Source organism: Manis javanica, chromosome 12 (assembly GCF_040802235.1).
Source record: "Manis javanica isolate MJ-LG chromosome 12, MJ_LKY, whole genome shotgun sequence".
NCBI classification, from domain to species: domain Eukaryota; kingdom Metazoa; phylum Chordata; class Mammalia; order Pholidota; family Manidae; genus Manis; species Manis javanica.
The window spans coordinates 98,644,817-98,669,224 of NC_133167.1; the positions used below are offsets into that span (position 1 = coordinate 98,644,817).

Consider the following 24,408-nt stretch of genomic DNA (forward strand, 5'->3'; position numbering starts at 1 on the left):
TATGAGTACTTCTTCAGAAATATGGGCTACAAATATCTTTCCCACTCTGCCAAATTTTTTTTTTTTTTGAGAGGGCATCTCTCATATTTATTGATCAAATGGTTGTTAACAACAATAAAATTCTGTATAGGGGGGGTCAATGCTCAATGCACAATCATTAATCCATCTCAAGCCTAATTCTCATCAGTCTCCAATCTTCTGAAGCATAACAAACAAGTTCTTACATGGTGAACGAATTCTTACATAGTGAATAAGTTCTTAAATGGTGAAAGTCCAAGGGCAGTCATCACAGAAACTTTCGGTTTTGATCATGCATGATGAACTATAAACAATCAGGTCAAATATGAATATTCATTTGATTTTTATACTTGATTTATATGTGAATCCCACATTTCTCCCTTTATTATTATTATTTTTTTTATTTTTAATAAAATGCAGAAGGGGTAGGTAGATGCAAGATAAAGGTAGAAAACATAGTTTAGTGTTGTAAGAGAGCAATTGTAGATGATCATGTGTGTGCCTGTAGACTATGTGCTAATCCGAGCTAGACAAGTGCAATAAAACATCCACGGGTGCAGAAGCTTTCTCTCAAAACAGGGGTGGTGGTGGTGAGGTTCTAAGCTTCACCACTATTGTTCCCCAACTTCTCACCTGATGGCCCCCCTGCGACTGTGACTGTCTTAGGTTGTTCCTCCCTTGAGGAATCTTACCCGTCTCTGGCTAATCAGTCATCTTCCAGGACCATACAGGGAGATGTAAAGTTGGTAAGTGAGAAAGAAGCCATATTGTTTGAAAAGGTTAGCTTTTTACTTCTTTGCAGATTTATGCCCTGTGGCTTCTATGCCCAGCAATTGTCTCGAGGTATCTATACCACCTGGAGGAATTATGATACTCGGTAAATTCGATATGAGGCACGAATTCTATTTAAGGGTTGTAATTAGGAAGGAAGAAGAAAAGCTATAGAGGTAGCATATGGAAGAAAACATGGGAGGATTGATTATTTCTTTGACATATCTTCTTGTAGAGTACCTTAAGCATGTATAGGTTTTAAACTACTAACTAACTTGCACACACATATTAACATAATAGGAATACAGTGACATGAACAAAGCAAATCTATAATTACCTGCCATCTCCAGTGAAGCCAAGAAAACCAGTTAGGCACCCTAGGCATTTGTGAAAATTTGTCTATGATATGACGGATATTGTCCTACTGTACTTGAACAGTCTGAGAGAAATCAGACAAATTAAAGCAGCCCATTTCTGGGATCTGTTCACATCCCATATGTTCTTTTAACCGTAGATAGTCTATAGTCGTAAGATTTTGGAGCGCTACAACTTGCACCCCTCCCAACTCCTGGTTGAGTTCCAACAGTACAGATCTGGTCAAATTCGTTGTCTCACTGTATGCACATGCCAGCCTAGATATCTCCCTCCTCATTCCAATGGCAAGTCCAGGAAACGGTGGGATGGACGCAGCCACAACTGCAGCATCGTCCAGATCCCTGTGGAGGCTCTTTGATGATCATCCCCCGGCACGAGTCCTCTAGAGAGTGTTGATGCCGGAAGCTCCTCCTCATATTGTATCTTAGTTCATTTTCTGGGTAGCCAAGCTAGGCCTTGATCTTCTGCATAAAAACAAACAGACCCTTTGCCCACACATTGACATGCCCTCTATACCACTGTGTAGAACACATTGGAGGTCACCACACAGGAACTGCATTTTTTTTCTTTTTTTCTTTTTATTAAGAGAAAGGAATATTATCAGAAAAGAGTACCTCCATAGCAGATCATCTGACACCCTTTAAGTGATCAAAATTAAGGATATTTAAAGCATGCGTTGATCTTTGATTTACCAATAGTTTTATCCTATCAAGGAGTAATCCCCCTTTTCTTTCTTTCATTCTTTTTTTTTTTAATCTTTAATCTACACTTACATGAAGAATACAATGTTTACTATGCTCTCTCCTCTACCAGGTCCCCCCTAAAAACCACATTACAGTCACTGTCCATCAGCATAGCAAAATGTTGTAGGATCCCTACTTGTCCTCTCTGTGTTGTACAGCCCACCCTCCCCTTTCTCCCTCTCCCCCCATGTATGCTAATCTTAATACTCCCTTTCTTCTCCCCCCTCCCTTATCCCTCCCTGCCCACCCATCCTCCCCAGTTCCTTTCCCTTTGGTACCTGTTAGTCCATTTTTGGATTCTGTAATTCCGCTGCTATTTTGTTTCTTCAGTTTTTCCTTTGTTCTTATACTCCTCAGATGAGTGAAATCATTTGATATTTCTCTTTCTCCGCTTGGCTTATTTCACTGAGCATAATACTCTCCAGCTCCATCCATGTTGCTGCAAATTGTGAGATTTTCCCTCTTCTTATAGCTGAGTAGTATTCCATTGTGTATATGTACCACATCTTCTTTATCCATTCATCTACCGATGGACATTTAGGTTGCTTCCAATTCTTGGCTATTGTAAATAGTGCTGCGATAAACATAGGGGTGCATCTGTCTTTCTCAAACTTGATTGCTGCGTTCTTAGGGTAAATTCCTAGGAGTGGAATTCCTGGGTCAAATGGTAGGTCTGTTTTGAGCATTTTGATGAACCTCCATACTGCTTTCCACAATGGTTGAATTAATTTACATGCCCACCAGCAGTGTAGGAGGGTTCCCCTTTCTCCACAGCCTCGCCAATATTTGTTGTTGTTTGTCTTTTGGATGGCAGCCATCCTTACTGGTGTGAGGTGATACCTCATTGTAGTTTTAATTTGCATTTCTCTGATAATTAGCGATGTGGAGCATCTTTTCATGTGTCTGTTGGCCATCTGTATTTCTTTTTTAGAGAACTGTCTGTTCAGTTCCTCTGCCCATTTTTTAATTGGGTTATTTGTTTTTTGTAAGTTGAGGCATGTGAGCTCCTTATATATTCTGGATGTCAAGCCTTTATCGGATCTGTCATTTTCAAATATATTCTCCCATACTGTAGGGTTCCTTTTTGTTCAGTTGATGGTGTCTTTCGCTGTACAGAAGCTTTTCAGCTTAATGTAGTACCACTTGCTCATTTTTGCTGTTGTATTCCTTGCCCGGGGAGATATGTTCAAGAAGAGGTCACTCATGTTTATGTCTAAGAGGTTTTTGCCTATGTTTTTTTCCAAGAGTTTAATGGTTTCATGACTTACATTCAGGTCTTTGATCCATTTTGAGTTTACCTTTGTATATGGGGTTAGACAATGGTCCAGTTTCATTCTCCTACATGTAGCTGTCCAGTTTTGCCAGCACCATCTGTTGAAGAAACTGTCATTTTGCCATGGTATGTCCATGGCTCCTTTATCAAATATTAATTGACCATATATGTTTGGGTTAATTTCTGGAGTCTCTAATCTGTTCCACTGGTCTATGGCTCTGTTCTTGTGCCAGTACCAAATTGTCTTGATTACTATGGCTTTGTAGTAGAGCTTGAAGTTGGGGAGTGAGATCCTGCCTACTTTATTCTTCTTTTTCAGGATTGCTTTGGCTATTCGGGGTCTTTGGTGTTTCCATATGAATTTTTGAATTATTTGTTCCAGTTCATTGAAGAATGTTGCTGGTAATTTGAGAGGGATTGTATCAAATCTGTATATTGCTTTGGGCAGGATGGCCATTTTGTCGATATTAATTCTTCCTAGCCATGAGCATGGGATGAGTTTCCATTTGTTAGTGTCCCCTTTAATTTCACGTAAGAGTGACTTGTAGTTTTCAGAGTATAGGTCTTTCACTTCTTTGATTAGATTTATTCCTAGGTATTTTATTCTTTTTGATGCAATTGTGAATGGAATTGTTTTCCTGATTTCTCTTTCTATTGGTTCATTGTTAGTGTATAGGAAAGCTACAGATTTCTGTGTGTTAATTTTGTATCCTGCAACTTTGCTGTATTCCGATATCAGTTCTAGTAGTTTTGGAGTGTAGTCTTTAGGGTTTTATATGTACCATATCATATCATCTGTAAATAGTGACAGTTTAACTTCTTCTTTACCATTCTGGATTACTAGTATTTCTTTGTTTTGCCTGATTGCCGTAGCTAGGACCTCCAGTACTATGTTAAATAACAGTGGGGAGAGTGGGGATCCCTGTCTGGTTCCCGATCTCAGAGGAAATGCTTTCAGCTTCTCGCTGCTCAGTATAATGTTGGCTGTGGGTTTATCATATATGGCCTTTATTATGTTGAGGTACTTGCCCTCTATTCCCATTTTGCGGAGAGTTTATATCATGAATGGATGTTCAATTTTGTCAAATGCTTTTTCAGCATCTATGGAGATGATCATGTGGTTTTTGTCTTTCTATTTGTTGATGTGGTGGATGATGTTGATGGACTTTCAAATGTTGTACCATCCTTGCATCCCTGGGATGAATCCCACTTGGTCATGGTGTATGATCCTTTTGATGTATTTTTCAATTCCGTTTGCTAATATTTTATTGAGTATTTTTGCATCTGTATTCATCAGGGATATTGGTCTGTAATTTTCTTTTTTGGTGGGTTCTTTGCCTTGTTTTGGTATTAGGGTGATGTTGGCTTCATAAAATGAGTTTGGGAGTATTCCCTCCTCTTCTATTTTTTGGAAAACTTGAAGGAGAATGGATATTATGTCTTCTCTGTGTGTCTGATAAAATTCCTAGGTAAATCCATCCAGCCCCGGGGTTTTGTTCTTGGGTAGTTTTTTGATTACCGTTTCAATTTCTTTGCTGGTAATTGGTTTGTTTAACTTTTGGGTTTCTTCCTTGGTCAGTCTTGAAAGGTTGTATTTTTCTAGGAAGTTGTCCATTTCTTCTAGGTTTTCCAGCTTGTTGGCATGTAGGTTTTCATAGTAGTCTTTAATAATTCTTTGTATTTCTGTGGAGTCTGTCCTGATTTTTCCATTCTCATTTCTGATTCTGTTGATTTGTGTTGATTCTCTTTTTCTCTTAATAAGTTTGGCTAGAGGCTTATCTATTTTGTTTATTTTCTCAAAGAACCAGCTCTTGGTATCGTTGATTTTTGCTATTGTTTTATTCTTCTCAATTTTGTTTATTTCTTCTCTGATCTTTATTATGTCCCTCCTTCTGCTGACTTTAGGCCTCATTTGTTCTTCTTTTTCCAGTTTTGATTATTGTGATGTTAGACTATTCATTTGGGATTGTTCTTCCTTCTTCAAGTGTGCCTGGATTGCTATATACTTTCCTCTTAGGACTGCTTTTGTTGCGTCCCACAGAAGTTAAGGCTTTGTGTTGTTGTTGTTGTCATTTGTTTCTATATATTCCTTGATCTCTATTTTGATTTGTTCATTGATCCATTGATTATTTAGGAGCATGTTGTTAAGCCTCCATGTGTTTGTGATCCTTTTTGTTTTCTTTGTAGAATTTATTTCTACTTTTATACCTTTGTGGTCTGAAAAGTTGGTTGGTAGAATTTCAGTCTTTTGGATTTTGCTGAGGCTCTTTTTGTGAGCTAGTATGTGGTCTATTCTGGAGAATGTTCCATGTGCACTTGAGAAGAATGTATATCCTGTTGCTTTTGGATATAGAGTTCTATAGATGTCTATCAGGTCCATCTGTTCTAGTGTGTTGTTCAGTGCCTGTGTGTCTTTACTTATTTTCTGCCCGGTGGATCTATCCTTTGGGGTGAGTGGTGTGTTGAAGTCTCCTACAATGAATGCATTGCAGTCTATTTCCCTCTTTAGTTCTTTTAGTTTTTGCTTCATATATGCTGGTGCTCCTGTATTGGGTGCATATATATTTAGAATGGTTATACCCTCTTGTTGGACTGAGCCCTTTATCATTATGTAGTATCCTTCTTTATCTCTTGTTACTTTCTTTGTTTTGAAGTCTATTTTGTCTGATATTAGTACAGCAACCCCTGCTTTCTTCTCACTGTCGTTTGCCTGAAATATGTTTTTCCATCCCTTGACTTTTAGTCTGTTTCTGTCTTTGGGCTTGAGGTGAGTTTCTTGTAAGCCGCATATAGATGGATCTTGCTTTTTAATCCATTCTATTACTCTGTGTCTTTTGATTGGTGCATTAAGTCCATTTACATTTAGAGTGACTATTGAGAGATATGTACTTATTGCCATTACAGGCTTTAGATTCATGGTTACCAAAGGTTCAAGGTTAGCTTCTTTAGTATCTTACTGCCTAACTTAGCTCGCTTATTGAGCTGTTATATACACTGTCTGGAGATTCTTTTCTTCTCTCCCTTCTTATTCCTCCTCCTCCATTCTTCATATGTTGTGTATTTTGTTCTGTGCTCTTTTTAGGAGTGCTCCCATCTAGAGCAGTCCCTGTAAGATTCCCTGTAGAGGTGGTTTGTGGGAAGCAAATTCCCTCAGCTTTTGCTTGTCTGGGAATTGTTTAATCCCGCCATCATATTTAAATGATAGTCGTGCTGGATACAGTATCCTTGGTTCAAGGCCCTTCTGTTTCATTGCATTAAATATATCATGCCATTCTCTTCTGGCCTGTAGGGTTTCTGTCAAGAAGTCTGATGTTAGCCTGATGGGTTTTCCTTTATAGGTGACCTTTTTCTCTGTAGCTGCCTTTAAAACTCTTTCCTTGTCCTTGATCCTTGCCATTTTAATTATTATGTGTCTTGGTGTTGTTCTCCTTGTATCCTTTCTGTTGCAGGTTCTGTGTATTTCCGTGGTCTGTTCGATTATTTCCTCCCCCAGTTTGGGGAAGTTTTCTGCAATTATTTCTTCAAAGAGTCTTTCTATCCCTTTTCCTCTTTCTTCTTCTTCTGGTACCCCTATAATACCGATATTATTCCTTTATTGTTGGTCACATAGTTCTTTTAGTGTTGTTTCGTTCCTGGAGATCCTTTTATCTCTCTCTATGTCAGCTTGTATACGTTCCTGTTCTCGTGTTTCTATTCCTTCAATGGCCTCTTGTATTGTATCCATTCTGCTTATAAATCCTTCCATGGTTTGTTTCACTTCTGTGATCTCCTTCCTGACAGCTGTGATCTCCCTCCGGACTTCATCCCATTGCTCTTGCATTTTTCTCTGCATCTCTGTCAGCATGTTCATGATTTTTAGTTTGAATTCTTTTTCAGGAAGACTGGTTAGGTCTGTCTCCTTCTCAGGTGTTGTCTCTGTGATCTTTGCCTGTAGTTTTGCCTTTTCAGTGTGATAGAGATAGTTTGCAGAGCTGGTACGAGTGACAGCTGGAAGAGCTTCCCTTCTTGTTGGTTTGTGGCCTTCCTCTCCTTGGAGAATAGCGACCTCTATTGGCTTATGCTTGGCAGCTTTGCACAGACAGGGCTTCTGCTACCTGCCCGGTTGCTATGGAATTTATCTCCATTGTAGCTGTGGGCGTGGCCTGGCCGTGGCTGCTCCTCCAAAATGGTGGAGCCCCATTGGATGGGGAGCGGCCGGGAGGCTATTTATCTCTGTAATGGGCCTCTGTGCTCCCTGTTGACCAGGGGGTTAGAGTGCCCAGAGATTCCCAGATTCCCTGCCTCTGGGCTAAGTGTCCTGTTCTGCCCCTTTAAGACTTCCAAAACAGCCAAAACAAAACAACGTCCACAAAAAAAAAAAAAAAAAAAAAGATGGCCTCTCGCTTTTCTTTTCTTCTCCAGCGCTGGTCTCCGATACCCGCTCACCGGTCTTGCTGCCCTGTTTCCCTAGTATTGGGGTCCCTGTCCCTTTAAGGCTTCCAAAAAGCACTCACCAAAAAAAAAACTAAAAAAAACCGCTCCTGTTTCTTTGTTCTCTGGTGTTGGCCTCAGGTACCCGCTCACCGGTCCTGCCGCCCTGTTTTCCTAGTAGCCAGGACCCCACGCATGCACTGTGCCTGTGCTCTGTTCCGGAATCCTGGGGCTGGGTGTTCAGCAGTCCTGGGCTCTCTCTCTCTCTCCCTGCTGACTCCTCTCCACCCGCCAGGAGCCGGGAGGAGGGGCGCTCGGGTCCCGCCGGGCTGGGGCTTGTATCTTACCCCCTTCGCGAAGCGCCTGGTTCTCGCAGGTGTGGATTTGGTCTGGATGTTGTCCTGTGTCCTCTGATCTCTATTTTAGGAAGAGTTGTCTTTGTTATATTTTCATAGATATATGTGGTTTTGGGAGGAGATTTCCGCTGCTCTACTCATGCCACCATCCTGGCTCCACCCCTCTCTGCTGAATTTTTTACTCAGTTATTGTGGAGGTCAAGTTTTAGAGTTCTAAGTATTCAAGTGAGCTAAGGTAATTATTGCTTAGATTGGGGTGTGATGGTATTTAAGCATACATGATTAATAAAGATGTTATAGCATTTACCAAAATGGAACTTCAATCGTTATAATCCTGTTATTTATTGCATAAAGAAGAATCACTTTATAAAGTCAAGTTACATAGCATGCTCTGTATTATTCTTTTTATGCCAGTATGGAAACTATTCTGTGTATATAATCCCAATCCCACTTTGGCTCTTCTGCCATGGACTTTTGTGGTGGTCTTTAATAGGAAATCTTAGAGTACACCTGTGGTTTTTTTCCATCAGACCCAAACCTAGAGTCTTGATATATGGGCATTGTCTTTATTATCTCACCCTTTTTGAGAGCTTTAATATTCCTTCTTGGCCCTCTCTCTTCTGTTTGCCTACTATGTTTATTCTGTAGCAACTGTGAAGCCTCTTCTCCTGCCTTTGCAAAATGCCCCCTCCCACACCAAACTGAACGGATCCATGCTTTTGCAAGCTTACTTCAAGTTACCTGTCAAATTATGTAATAGGTTACTCCAGATAATGTGCTAATATATGTGTCAGGCAGAACCCCATTTTTTTAAAGGCATTTTAAGTGTATTGAGTAGAAAATCTTGTTACAGCGTGATAGAAATTTCCAAAACTGTTAGGAATGCAGAGGGGCAAAAGATACAGAAGCTTCCCAACCTGCTAGGACCCCAGCACTAAAGTGAGTAATTTGCGGAGTGTGCTGGTAAGTCATGAACAAGACCCCATGATGCCCACCTGTGAACCTGCACATACTCTCTAAAGTAGTGACTTTTTTTTCTTCTCTTTATTCTTTCAGTCTTCTGTGCCAACTCACACTGCTGTGCGCCCGTGATAACACAGTTGGGAGCAGAGACTGGATACTGTAGTTCCAAAGCTGTACTTTCTGCTGGTTGCAAGGAGAGAGCAGAGAGGGCGGAGATGTTTCAGAGCATCAGCGAGTGTATCTCACACAGTGGACCTGTAAGTACCTCCTCTCAAATAATATTTCCACTTGGAAAGTGGTCTTTTTACTTCTACTTCATGGAGTCTTCGTCATTGAGTCATTTAAGCCGAAAGGAACCAATTATTGTATATTGTTTCTTTAATGACTTAAATTAACAATTAACTAGGTTTTAAATTCCGTTATTTCAAGACAATGATAGGACTCGATGCCACCAGATGCCATTTTTATATTTTGTATTAAAAGCTTGATGGGCAGGTCTACTATGTAACATGAACTCATTCCTTCTATGATCTCCTATGATAACGGTACATTGACTCAGTTTCAAGCTTTATACTTCAACATTTTTCTTCCCAATGCTATTCAGAGCCACCAGAATGCAGGAATAAGTTTTTTAATGGCCACAGTCTATTTCCTTGACTTATAACAATCACAAAACTATGTTAAATGAGGACCAAAGAGAAGCTATGTTCTGCTTATCTTTGGTGGGTAAACTGATAAATGGGAGAAGCATTAACAGACTCTTTTCTTACCTAATGAATATGTATTTACTTGTCATAATTAAGGGACTTAAACATCTTTTGAACCTTTCTACAAACCATTGTATCATCTCTGTACTATGGCTCCTGAAATACATGAGTGTGATGTTCACTGATAATAAACAAACGTGCTGAAGATTTTATGTTAATTTGATTGTGTCACTTAGTCCCATTGATTACAGTTTCCTCAATTAATGTTTCTTCATATCCGTGTCACTGAAAACTGAACTCTGGTTTCAACAATTCTGAAACACATTCCCTACATCATTTTTATGCTATCAGTGGGCTCAGTTCTACCTAGAGTTATCACGAGTGTTTAATTGATCTTAATTTGTATGATTGTGGTTAACTAGCAATATTTACAAGATTATGTGATGGAATTTGCATTTTTATATCTGTTTCAAGCTGAGAAGATAATGTGATATCTCTTTTCACAATTCCGCACTTGTTTTAAAATTACTTAAGTATTCTATTGTGGGCTAAGAGCTGATTCCAAATGTGGAAATGACTGAATTTCAACACAATTAATTGAATGTTTTTTTGAGCAGTCCCCTAGTATACTAAATGTGTACTGCATGCTCACTTCATTCATAGAAGGCAGATATAGATTTTCTTTAGAAGTTTATTTGAAATCCAGTGTCTTAAAAATTTTAAAGGCAACATTTTGGGTGTGTGATAAGAGTAGCTCTGAACCAAGGCTGTTTAGTGTAACAAAAGAGGTCACTTCACTAATTAGGAATTGTAAATCATTTGAGGCTTTTCAGTTTTGTATATTTATGCCATATTTCTTAATACTAAAAAAGTGATTTCATAAAACATAAAGCTGGCATCTTATTAATTAAGCAGCATTATTTTCTTTGGAACTTGAATCCTCTTGTAAAACAAAAGAAATACAAAACCAGAAAAGCAATAATACCACTTTGAAAATAACAACAAACATTCATCACACTGTGTTACAAAAGATCAGTAAGCCTTCAGGGGACAAGGAACTATGTAGATGTCATAAAAATCAAGCCTAGACTTATAGGTAAGAGTCCAACTTTTGTGTGTGTTGTGAATTTTCTTATCGGGTTGAAAGTGTTTCATATTTTGAATTTAAGGAATAAGGCACTTGCATAATTCAATTCCTTTATTTCCTTGAAAGGAGTATTAGTTTACATCTAGGAGAAAGTCATAGAACATATACAGTATAAAAACTTCTCTTTTTAGTGCATAAGCATAAAACACAGCTTGGTTATGCATGCTTTAATTTCAGACAGTCATCTTTTATTTTTTCCGAATTTAAAAGAAAACTCCTAAAGCATGAAAACCTAAAACTGCTTCTTCATTGGAGGAGTTTAGAACATCTCAGGAATGTCTACATTAATTTTTTGTCAGTGTTTGTAAACCCCTTGAGGATCTTTGTTTCTAAAGATTATTTTATTTAAAAGAGAGCACACTGCTAATCTCTCAGGACTTCTGGATGACTGCTTCAGAGGCCCTTGAATAAAAGCCAAAGTAAAATGGGATTGAGGGTGCCAGTGGTGGCAGGGAAGTAGAAGGTATCACCCTGAGAGCTTTCACATGCTGTATAAGCATCAGGGCAGAATAAAGTATGTGCAAGGTAAAGTTGGGCCAAAATACACAGTTGTGTCAGCACTGAGTGCAATGCAGCAACTATGAAGGCCAATCTGCTGATGCCTTAAAGACCACACATGTGGAGAGGTGGTGAGCTTTTCAGAAGGCTTTGTTATTCCAGCTGGGCACCAGGAATAGTGTACCAGCCCTCACATGGGTAGGTTTACCTCCCTGAGCCTGAAATTCCTAAGTTATGAAATAATTGATCTTTGTAATCCAGCAACTATGAGAGATCATTGTTCAGAAATCACTTGGATCATGAAATGCTGGTCCTAAACTGTCTGAAGACCTATAAGGTTTTAATAACTAAGACAGTGGTTATGGTATTAACTGAGTCACAGTTGCCAGGCTAAGACAAACGGCACAGTTAGGCCCTGTAAGAAATTAAAGTCAGCCCACATGTGTAGAATAGATACCCTGAAAATGTGGGCAGTAACTTATTCTCCAGAAGCAAAATTGCTTTCAAACACTTTCTTTCCATGAATCTCATATTAAGGCAATAGGAGATCTATTTTCTTCTTATAGAAATAAATCTTGCAAATCTGAAATTTGATAGACTTTGGTTTGCTAAATTAAGATGAGAACAAACTCAGAAATTTTTATCCAGCACCCTTGAGGCCAGTATCTTTTAGATTTCAGAGCTTTTCATATTTTAGAAAGGTAATACTATGCACATATCATATATTAAATAATACTCCAGGGTCTGGGACAACACTCCTCATTCAAAACATTAATATTTATGCAGGGATGTATATGAATATGCACAGTAGGTGGGATAGGGACCAAGAATCAGAATAAGTTTTGCTGCCATAATTTGCCACAAACTTATTAACATATTTAGCACTTGCATAGCTTTTAACTTTTGGAATTACAAATCTGTTAATGGTTCACATTAGTCACTTAGTCATGTTAGTCCACTTTCTATTCCTAAAGCAATGTAATGTGATTTCATGAATATTGGAAGGACTCCTTCCAAAAGAAAATGTCTATCTTCAAGTGACAGAGATGGCTAAAAAACAATCCTCTCGGAGTGTTTCTAGAAGATGGCGGTGTGAGTAGAGCAGCGGAAATCTCCCAAAACGACATATATCTACGAAAATATAACAAAGACAACTCTTCCTAGAATAAAGACCAGAGGACACAGGATAACATCCAGACCACATCCACACCTGTGAGAACCCAGCGCCTCGCAAAGGGGGTAAGATACAAGCCCCAGCCCCGCGGGTCCCGAGCGCCTCTCCCCCCAGCTCCCGGCGGGAGGAGAGGAGTTGGAGCGGGGAGGAAGAGGGACCCAGGACAGCTGAACACCCAGCCCCAGCCACCCGCACCAGAGTGCAGACACAGTGCATGCGCAGGACCGTGGATACTAGGGAAACAGGGCAGCAAGAACAGTGAGAGGGTACCAGAGGCCGGTGCCAGAGGACAAAAGAAAAGCGAGCGGCCATCTTTTTTTTTCTGTTATTGTTGTTGTTTTGTTATGGTGAGTGCTTTTTGGAAGTCTTAAAGGGACAGGGACCCCAATACTAGGGAAACAAGGCAGCAAGACAGGCGAGCGGGTATCGGAGACCGGCGCTGGAGAAAAAAAGAAAAGCGAGAGGCCATCTTTTTTTTTTTTGTGGACGTTGTTTTGTTTTGGCTGGTGCTTTTTGGAAGTCTTAAAGGGGCAGGGTGGGACACTTAGTCCAGAGGTAGGGAATCTGGGGATCTCTGGGCACTCTAATCCCCTGGGCTGCAGGGAGCATGGAGACCCCTTACTGAGATAAATAGCCTCCCGGCTGCTCCCCCTCCAATTCAACTCCACCACTTTGGAGCAGCTGCCTGAGCCAGACCATGCCCAAAGCAACAGCGGAGATAAACTCCATAGAAGCCAGGCAGGAAGCAGAAACCCTGTCTGCGCGCAGCTACCCAGAACAAGCCATTAGAGTTCACTATTCTCTGAGGAGAGTAAGGCCACAAACCAACAAGAAGGGAAATTCCTCCAGCTGTCACTAGTCCCAGCTCTGCAAACTATTCCTATCACCATGAAAAGACAAAATTACAGGCAAACCAAGATGACAGAGACACCAGAGAAGGAGACAGACCTAACCAGTCTTCCTGACAAAGAATTCAAAATAAAAATCATAAACATGCTGACAGAGATACAGAGAAATACGCAAGACAAATGGGATGAAGTCTGGAGGGAGATCACAGATGCCAGAAAGGAGACTACAGAAATGAAATAAACTCCAGAAGGATTTATAAGCAGAATGGATTAGATACAAGAGGCCATTGATAGAATTGAAACCAGAGAACAGGAATGCATAGAAGCTGACATAGAGAGAGATAAAAGGATCTCCAGGAATGAAACAATATTAAGAGAACTGTGTGACCAATCCAAAAGGAAAAATATCTGTATTATAGGGTTACCAGAAGAAGAAGAGAGAGGAAAAGGGACGGAAAGTATCTTGGAAGAAATAATTGCTGAAAACTTCCCCAAAATGGGGGAGGAAATAATTGAACAGACCATGGAAATACACAGAACCCACAACAGAAAGGATCCAAGGAGGACAACACCAAGACACATAATAATTAAAATGGCAAGGATCAAGGACAAGGAAAGAGTTTTAAAGGCAGCTAGAGAGAAAAAGGTCACCTATAAAGGAAAACCCATCAGGCTAACATCAGCTTCTTGACAGAAACCCTACAGGCCAGAAGAGAATGGCATGATATATTTAATGCAATGAAACAGAAGGGCCTTGAACCAAGGATACTGTATCCAGCACGACTATCATTTAAATATGATGGCGGGATTAAACAATTCCCAGACAAGCAAAAGCTGAGGGAATTTGCTTCCCACAAACCACCTCTACAGGGCATCTTACAGGGACTGCTCTAGATGGGAGCACTCCTAAAAAGAGCACAGAACAAAATACACAACATATGAAGAATGGAGGAGGAGGAATAAGAAGGGAGAGAAGAAAAGAATCTCCAGACAGTGTATATAACAGCTCAATAAGCGAGCTAAGTTAGGCAGTAAGATACTAAAGAAGCTAACCTTGAACCTTTGGTAACCATGAATCTAAAGCCTGCAATGGCAATAAGTACATATCTCTCAATAGTCACCCTAAATGTAAATGGACTTAATGCACCAATCAAAAGACACAGAGTAATAGAATGGATTAAAAAGCAAGATCCATCTATATGCGGCTTACAAAAACTCACCTCAAGCCCAAAGACAGGAACAGACTAAAAGTCAAGAGATGGAAAAACATATTTCAGGCAAACAACAGTGAGAAGAAAGCAGGGGTTGCAGTACTAATATCAGACAAAATAGACTTCAAAACAAAGAAAGTAACAAGAGATAAAGAAGGATACTACATAATGATAAAGGGCTCAGTCCAACAAGAGGATATAACCGTTCTAAATATACATGCACCCAACACAGGAGCACCAGCATATGTGAAGCAAATACTAACAGAACTAAAGAGGGAAATAGACTGCAATGCATTCATTTTAGACTTCAACACACCACTCACCCCAAAGGATAGATCCACCGGGCAGAAAATAAGTAAGGACACACAGGCACTGAACAGCACACTAGAACAGTTGGACCTAATAGACATCTATAGAACTCTACATCCAAAAGCAACAGGATATACATTCTTCTCAAGTGCACATGGAACTTTCTCCAGAATAGACCACATACTAGCCACAAAAAGAGCCTCAGCAAAATCCAAAAGACTGAAATTCTACCAACCAACTTTTCAGACCACAAAGGTATAAAAGTAGAAATAAATTCTACAAAGAAAACAAAAAGGCTCACAAACACATGGAGGCTTAACAGAATACTTCTAAATAATCAATGGATCAATGAACAAATTAAAATAGAAATCAAGGAATATATAGAAACAAATGACAACAACACAAAGCCCTAACGTCTGTGGGACGCAGCGAAAGCAGTCCTAAGAGGAAAGTATATAGTGATCCAGGCACACTTGAAGAAGGAAAAACAATCCCAAATGAATAGTCTAACATCACAATTATCGAAACTGGAAAAAGAAGAACAAATGAGGCCTAAAGTCAGCAGAAGGAGGGACATAATAAAGATCAGAGAAGAAATAAACAAAATTGAGAAGAATAAAACAATAGCAAAAATCAACGATACCAAGAGCTGGTTCTTTGAGAAAATAAACAAAATAGATAAGCCACTAGCCAAACTTATTAAGAGAAAAAGAGAATCAACACAAATCAACAGAATCAGAAATGAGAATGGAAAAATCACGACAGACTCCACAGAAATACAAAGAATTATTAAAGACTACTATGAAAACCTATAGGCCAACAAGCTGGAAAACCTAGAAGAAATGGACAACTTCCTAGAAAAATACAACCTTTCAAGACTGACCAAGGAAGAAACACAGAAGTTAAACAAATCAATTACGAGCAAAGAAATTGAAACGGTAATCAAAAAACTACCCAAGAACAAAGCACCCAGGCCCGATGGATTTACCTCGGAATTCTATCAGACACACAGAGAAGACATAATACCCATTCTCCTTAAAGTTTTCCAAAAAACAGAAGAGGAGGGAATACTCCCAAACTCATTCTATGAAGCCAACATCACCCTAATACCAAAACCAGGCAGAGACTCCACCAAAAAAGAAAATTACAGACTAATATCCCTGATGAATGTAGATGCAAAAATACTCAATAAAATATTAGCAAACCAAATTCAAAAATACATCAAAAGGATCATATACCATGACCAAGTGGGATTCATCCCAGGGATGCAAGGATGGTACAACATTTGAAAATCCATTAACATCATCCACCACATCAACAAAAAGAAAGACAAAAACCACATGATCATCTCCATAGATGCTGAAAAAGCATTTGACAAAATTCAATATCCATTCATGATATAAACTCTCCGCAAAATGGGAATAGAGGGCAAGTACCCCAACATAATAACGGCCATATATCATAAACCCACAGCCAACATTATACTGAACAGCGAGAAGCTGAAAGCTTTTCCTCTGAGATCGGGAACTAGGCAGGGATGCCCATTCTCCCCACTGTTATTTAACATAGTACTAGAGGTCCTAGCCACGGCAATCAGACAGAACAAAGAAATACAAGGAATCCAGATTGGTAAAGAAGAAGTTAAAATGTCACTATTTACAGATGATATTATATGGTACATAAAAAACCCTAAAGACTACACTCCAAAACTACTAGAACTGATATCGGAATACAGCAAAGTTGCAGGATACAAAATTAACACACAGAAATCTGTAGCTTTCCTATACACTAACACTGAACTAATAGAAAGAGAAATCAGGAAAACAATTCCATTCACAATTGCATCAAAAACAATAAAATACCTAGGAATAAACCTAAGCAAAGAAGTGAAAGACCTATACTCTGAAAACTACAAGTCACTCTTACGTGAAATTAAAGGGGACACTAACAAATTGAAACTCATCCCATGCTCATGGCTAGGAAGAATCAATATTGTCAAAATGGCCATGCTGTCCAAAGCAATATACAGATTTGATGCAATCCCTATCAAATTACCAGCAACATTCTTCAATGAACTGTAACAAATAATTCAAAAATTCATATGGAAACACCAAAGACCCCAAATAGCCAAAGCAATCCTGAGAAAGAAGAAGAAAGTATGGGGGATCTCACTCCCCAACTTCAAGCTCTACTACAAAGCCACAGTAATCAAGACAATTTGGTACTGGCACAAGAACAGAGCCACAGACCAGTGGAACAGACTAGAGGATCCAGACATTAATCCAGACATATATGGTCAATTAATATTTGATAAAGAAGCCATGAACATACAATGGGGAAATGACAGTCTTTTCAACTGATGGTGCTGGCAAAACTGGACAGCTATATGTAGGAGAATGAAACTGGACCATTGTCTAACCCCATATACAAAAGTAAATTCAAAATGGATCAAAGACCTGAATGTAAGTCATGAAACCATTAAACTCTTGGAAAAAAACATAGGCAAAAACCTCTTAGACATAAACATGAGTGACCTCTTCTTGAACATATCTCTCCGGGCAAGGAAAACAACAGCAAAACTGAACAAGGCGGAGTATATTAAGCTGAAAAACTTCTGTACAGCAAAAAACACCATCATTAGAACAAAAAGGAACCCTACAGTATGGGAGAATATATTTGTAAATAACAGATCCAATAAAGGCTTGACGTTCAAACTATATAAAGAGCTCACACGCCTCAACAAACAAAAATCAAATAATCCAACTAAAAAATGGGCAGAGGAACTGAACAGACAGTTCTCCAAAAAAGAAATACAGATGGCCAAGAGACACATGAAAAGATGCTCCACATCACTAATTATCAGGGAAATGCAAATTAAAACTACAATGAGGTATCACCTCACACCAGTAAGGATGGCTGCCATCCAAAAGACAAACAACAACAAGTATTGGCGAGGCTGTGGAGAAAGGGGAACCCTTCTACACTGCTGGTGGGCATGTAAATTAATTCAACCATTGTGGAAAGCAGTATGGAGGTTCATCAAAATGCTCAAAAGAGACCTACCATTTGACCCAGGAATTCCACTCCTAGGAATTTAGCCTAAGAACGCAGCGATCAAGTTTGAGAAAGACAGATGCACCCCTATGTTTATTGCAGCACTATTTACAATAGCCAAGAATTGGAAGCAACCTAAATGTCCATCGGTAGATGAATGGATAAAGAAGATGTGGTACATACACACAATGGAATACTACTCAGCCATAAGAAGAGGGCAAATCCTACCATTTGCAGCAACATGGATGGACCTGGAGGGTATTATGCTCAGTGAAATAAGCCAAGCAGAGAAAGAGAAATACCAAATGATTTCACTCATCTGTGGAGTATAAGAACAAGGGAAAAACTGAAGGAACGAAACAGCATCGGAATCACAGAACCCAAGAATGGACTAACAGGTACCAAAGGGAAAGGGACTGGGGAGGATGGGTTGGTAGGGAGGGATAACCGGGGGGGAGAAGAAGAGGGGTATTAAGATTAGCAGCATAAAGGGGGGGTGGGAGAAAGGGGAGGGCTGTACAACACAGAGAAGACAAGTAGTGATTCTACAACATTTTGCTATGCTGATGGACAGTGACTGTAAAGGGGTTCATAGGGGGACCTGGTATAGGGTAGAACCTAGTAAACATAATATTCTTCATGTAAGTGTAGATTAAAGATAACAAAAAAAAAAGAAAGAGAAGGGGGATTACTCCCTGATAGGATAAAACTACCTGTAAATCAACGATTAATGCATGCTTTAAATATCCTTAATTTTGATTACTTAAAGGGTGTCAGATGATCGGCTATGGAGGTACACTTTTCTGATAATATTACGTTCTCTTAAAAAAATAAGTAAAATAAAAAAAAGCAGTTCCTGTGTGGTGACCTCCAATGAGTTCTACACAATGGTATAAACGGCATATCAAAGTGTGGGCAAAGGGTCTGTTTGTGTTTATACAGAGGATCAAAGCCAATTTTGGCTACCCAGAAAATGAACTAAGATACGATATGAAGAAGAACTTCCAAAATCAGCACTCTCTGGAAGAGTCATACCAGGAGATGATCATCAAAAATGCTCAACAAAGATCCAGGCGATGCTGCAGTTGTAGCTGCATTCATCCCACTGGTTCCTGTACTTGCCATTGGAATGAAGAAGGAGATATCTAAGCTGACCTGTACATACAGTAAAACAACAAATTTGACTGGATCTATACTGTTGGAACTCAACCAAGAATTAGGAGAAGTGCAAGTTGTAACGCTCCAAAATCTTACAACTACAGACTATCTACTGTTAAAAGAACTTATGGGATGTGAACAGTTCCCAGGAATGGGTTCTTTTAATTTGTCTGATTTCTCCCAGAGTGTTCAAGTACATTTGGACAATATCCATCATATCATAGACAAATTTTCACAAATGCCTTGGGTGCCTAACTGGGTTTCTTGGCTTCACTGGAGATGGCTGGTAATTATAGATCTGCTTTGGTTATGTAACTGTATTCCTATTATGTTAATGTGTGTGTGCAATTTAATTAGTAATTTAAAACCTATACATGCTTAAGTTACTCTACAAGAAGATATGTCAAAGAAATAATCAATCTTCCCATGTTTTCTTCCATCTGCTACCTCTAAAGCTTTTCTTCTTCCTTCCTAATTACAACCCTTAATAGAACTCGTGCCTCACATCGAATTTACCGAGCATCATAAATTCCTCCAGGTGGTAAAGAGACAAGTCCGGGCATAGAAGCCACAGGGCATAAATCTGCAAAGAAGTAAAAAGCTAACCTTTTCAAACAATATAGCTTCTTTCTCACTTACCAACTTTACATGTCCCTGTATGGCCCCGGAAGGTGACTGATTAGCCAGAGACGGGTAAGATTCCTCAAGGGAGGAACAACCTAAAACAGGCACAGTCGCAGGGGGGCTATCAGGTGAGAAATCGGGGAACAACAGTGGTGAAGCTTAGAACCTCACTCCCCCTGTTATGAGAGAAAGCTTCTGCACCCATGGATGTTTTATTGCACTTGTCTAGCTCGGATTAGCACATAGTCTACAGGCACACACCTGATCATCTACAATTGCTCTCTTACAACACTAAACTTTGTTTTCTACCTTTATCTTGCATCTACCTACCACTTCAGCATTTTATTAAAAATAAAAATAATAATAATAATAAAGGGAGAAATGTGGGATTCACATATAAATCAAGTATAAATATCAAACGAATATTCATATTTGACCTGATTGTTTGTAGTTCATAATGCGTGATCAAAACTGAAAGTTTCTGTGATGACTGCCCTTGTACTGTTCACCATATAATAACTTATTCACTATGTAAGAATTCGTTCACCATGTAAGAACTTGTTCGTTATGCTTCAGAAGATTGAAGACTGATGAGGGTTAGGCTTGAGATGGATTGATTGTGCATTGCGCATTGGAGCATTGACTCCCCTATACAGAATTTTATTGTTGTTAACAACCATTTGATCAATAAATATGAGAGATGCCCTCTCAAAAAAAAAACCAATCATCTCTGGGACAGATATAACATTGGTTTAAGTTCCCTCCGTAGTACAATTACTAATATAAGATCGTTTTCTGAGAATGGTTTGACAGTGGGATCAGATGCTCTAAGGTATTCACATGAAGACAAGTAAAGGTAAATTTTATTTAAATGTTGGAATACCTTAAGTTCACCATCTCCTTGTCTGAACCCATTCTAGTATTTCCATCTCCAATCTTTGCTTTATAAGTCATATCAATGAATTTGAATTTTTATCCTAGCATAACAAAAATTCATGGAAAGCCTATGCAAGAAAATGATCAAATCAGATGCACATTTTACAGAAAGCTCTGGCTTCACTGAAGAGAAAGGAGGAAGAAAAGGGCTGAAGGGAAGGAGGCTAACCAAGAGGTCATTGCAAAAATATAAGTAAGATTTGATGAGCTAGAATGACCAAATATCAACATTCAAGAACTATGAGACAGAACTGACACAACATAATGTTTGCTTGGATATACAGCAAGCTTGGAATGACACAGCAGTCAAAAATGGTTCCAAGATTTCTATTGAATGGTGTTATGTTCCACTGAAATAGAACTGAAGAGGTGGGGCAGTTGTGAGTGTGGAGCAGAGAGGAGCCCAGCTGAGATAATGAGCTCAGTGTTGAACATGTTGAATTTGAAGCTTCTAAGTGATACCCACATGGAAATATGCCAGGCAGTTCATGATAATATTTAAAAGTTCACGGCAAACATATAGACTACTGATTTAAATATTTTTCAGGACTATATAAAGATGTCAAAGCAAGAATGTAAACTGAGAGGGGAACCCTAAGCTTGCCATTAATTATAGTTTTGTTTCAGGAAGAGGTACCCACAGGCAGACTGGAAAGAAAAGGTCCGATGTTTAGGAGGAAAGCCAAAAATGCACAGTGGGTTGTAAAATAAAGAGAATGTTTCAAAAAGATCATATTGTTAGGAGAAGAGATTCTTTATTCATAGAAATGAGAATGAAAGTTGTTTAGCAGGTGAAGTGGCAAGGAGGTCAGTTGTAGCCATAGGGTAACAGCTTCATGGCATCTTGGAGCAGAAGGTGGACTGTGCAAGGTTGCAGAAGAGAAAGGAAAGAAGTTTAGTGTGAGGATCAACACAGAAGCAGGAGAGTAGCTGTTTCAAAAAAGAAAAATTAACGTGGAGAGACTTGAGCTTGTTTAAGAATTTGAAAAAATACTGAAAATATAGGAGAGACAAAGAATAGCTGCAATAAGGTCTCTGGGAAGAAAGACACCCAGGAAATTCTGTCTGTTGGGTTGCAAAGACTGCCCAGTTTATGGCTTCTGTTTACCCCAAGAATTAAGGGCTGACAAAGAACAGAGGCAGATTAGGTTTGAGGTGAAAAGAGAACATTAATGGCAACTGTGTAAAACGAGTGAACTGACTAGGGAAACATAACTGCATTTGAATATTGTTTTCAAAGGAAGTTGCAGGCTGAATTTATGATGACCTCGCAAGATCAATCCAAGAAATTAATTTTATGTAGACATTTCACAAAGGAAGAGTAATGGTGATTGGGAGATAGAAAGAGATGCCCAAATAGTCAAAGCCACGAAAGTAGGTGCTGGTGAAATTGATATTGATTTTTTCAGAAAATGTAATTGAAGAGAGAATTTTATGCAAGTTAAGAAAGAATTGAGTAAGAATATGTCATATTAAACTAACCTCTTTCTCCTTTAGTGGGAATAGTAAACTGGTAGGTGAGATGAATGCTATAAATATTACATATGTTATAGTTTATGAGGCATTTATTTGCTAACCTTTTGTAAATTCCACAGGTGATTAGTCTGTTTTTTATATTGCTGCAAAAACAACTATCACTGTTGCTAGCAAAGTAGGCCTACAATAATATTTGTTGAATGCATTAATTAATAATCTTATTATCAAAGATGAGAGACAGTCATACCAGTTCTCATGACTAAGAGTGTTAACTATAGGATTAATGTCAGTCTGGCACAAACTCTCCAGTTGCTGTTCTTTGTTGATCTTGTCTGGTAGGTACAATCTGGACGAGAAAAAGACAACACGTTTATGAAATTTTTTATATGCAAACAAGATGACCTAGAATTAGAACAAAAAGAAAGTCCTGCATTTCCATTTCAATTTAATTACACAAGTACAGGTTGCAGGAGGTTAATAAAAGATAACTTCATTGTGATGCCAAAGGTATACCTGTTAAAATTAATCCAGTTACAATTCTGTGCCTCCCCAGAAAATAATGCTCTTATTTAGGGCGGCACTGCCATCCCCTCTGCATTGGCGTGAGCATATTTGGAATATTGTGTTCAGTTCGATGTGCCTTTCTGGGAAACTAGATAGAGATTATCTGGAAAATGGTAACTAAGATCTCCAAGCCTCGGAGGGAAAGGAGGACGGAGAGCATAAAGAATGAGAGGCATAGAGAGAAAATTCTAGCACTGTCAAATATAACAAAAGATCACTGTCTGGTAGACTGTAGAACTTCCCGCCTAATGGAAGAGGTTGGACTCACGGACCTTTAAAATATTGTTGTACTCAAAGATTTTCCACCTCGCTTATCCTTAAGGAAACCTAGAGGGTTTTAAAGGCTACAAGTCTGAAACATTTTCGTTCTTTCCCACTAGCAGGAGTTATCACAAAAGCAATCAGCTCCTCTTCAGTTGAATCTTTTCAATGAGATACTTTAGTTTTCCATTCTCATTGAACCAAACCTATGTTCTTCCCGTATAAATGTGCATCTACCTTGCAATTGAAGGGAAGTTACAGTTAACAGACCCAAAGTCACTGTGTGTAATCTTTTCCTCCCTACACTTACGAGGTATGAATATTTTCCCAGAAGATAAATTTGCTCTCAAACAAAATATTTGATGATGCACTGTACTCCAGATTTTTCAAATTTGGTTTTCAGACTTCCTAAATGAAAATGCAAGCTTTATTTTTATCTGAATCAGTTTGAAACAGTCACTAGTTACTGAGGTATATATATATATATATGTATGTATGTCAGTTCAACTCACAAAAGCTGTTCAGATATTCAGGTTAGAATATATATTACTAAAATTGTGGAGCAAAATTCCTGTGTTTAAATACTTCATAATGGTTTTCCTTCATGTAAGCATATAACATAAAAATGGAATTAAGCCACAATTTATGCTTATATCTGGAAAGTATTTATTTATTTTTGGATACCTAAAATCTCACTAATCATATTTATACCAAATGAAATCTCTATAGATAATTTGTTTCTGATGTTTTTCCAAACAAGTTAATAATTTATACCTTTACACAGAAGATTGGCCAACTAGAATTAATATTAGAAAACAAAGGAAATTTTTGGATTTATGTACATATAATTACATTTTGAAATTTTTATGATTTTTAAAGATTCACAGATTCTTTAAAGCTGATTATAGGTATGTTTTTGTGTCTTAAATCACTTCATCGGTTTGCAAGATTTTAAGCTTAGCTCTAAATATGCAGTAGTCACCCCTTAACCTGTGATTTCCTCTTCTGTGGTTTCAGTTACCTGTGGCCAAGCAAGTTCCGGAATCAGATACCCCTCCGCTGAGGTAGGGTCGGAAGGTCAGCAGTCGCCCGGCGCTCCGTCACAGTGTCCGCGTCATCCTCCTCACTTCATCTCTGCAGGCAGGCGTTTCATCATCTCACATCACAAGAAGGGTGAGTAACCCACATTAAGATATTTTGAGTTATATATTTACATAACTGCTATTACAGTGTGTTGTTATAGTTCTTCTGTTTTATTAGTTACTGTTGTTAATCTCTTACTGTGCCTTTTATGATTACACTTTGTTATAAGTGTATATATATATATATATATATATGGGGAAAAAACTGTGTATGTAGGGTTTGGTACTATCCCCAGTTTCAGGCATCCACTGAGGGGGCCTTGGGGGAAGGGGTTACTATAATGTGCATCTAACCACCACCGTCCACACCATTGAATTTTGGTACCTGAGAAATAATACGAAGTAAACCTCCAGACTTAAATCTGCTTTCAGCATATACTGACTACAGAA

General features: G+C 38.7%; 1 long non-coding RNA gene across 1 annotated transcript in view; it reads left to right on the plus strand.

The window, feature by feature from the left end:
* The window catches only part of LOC140844820 (uncharacterized), a 510,376-nt gene extending 486,349 nt beyond the window's left edge, over positions 1-24,027 (plus strand). The window contains exons 5-6 of the long non-coding RNA XR_012123316.1: positions 9,003-9,166; positions 23,894-24,027. This is a non-coding gene — a long non-coding RNA (uncharacterized lncRNA). The remainder of the gene's footprint in view (positions 1-9,002; positions 9,167-23,893) is intronic.
* The last annotated feature ends 381 nt before the right edge of the window (positions 24,028-24,408 follow it).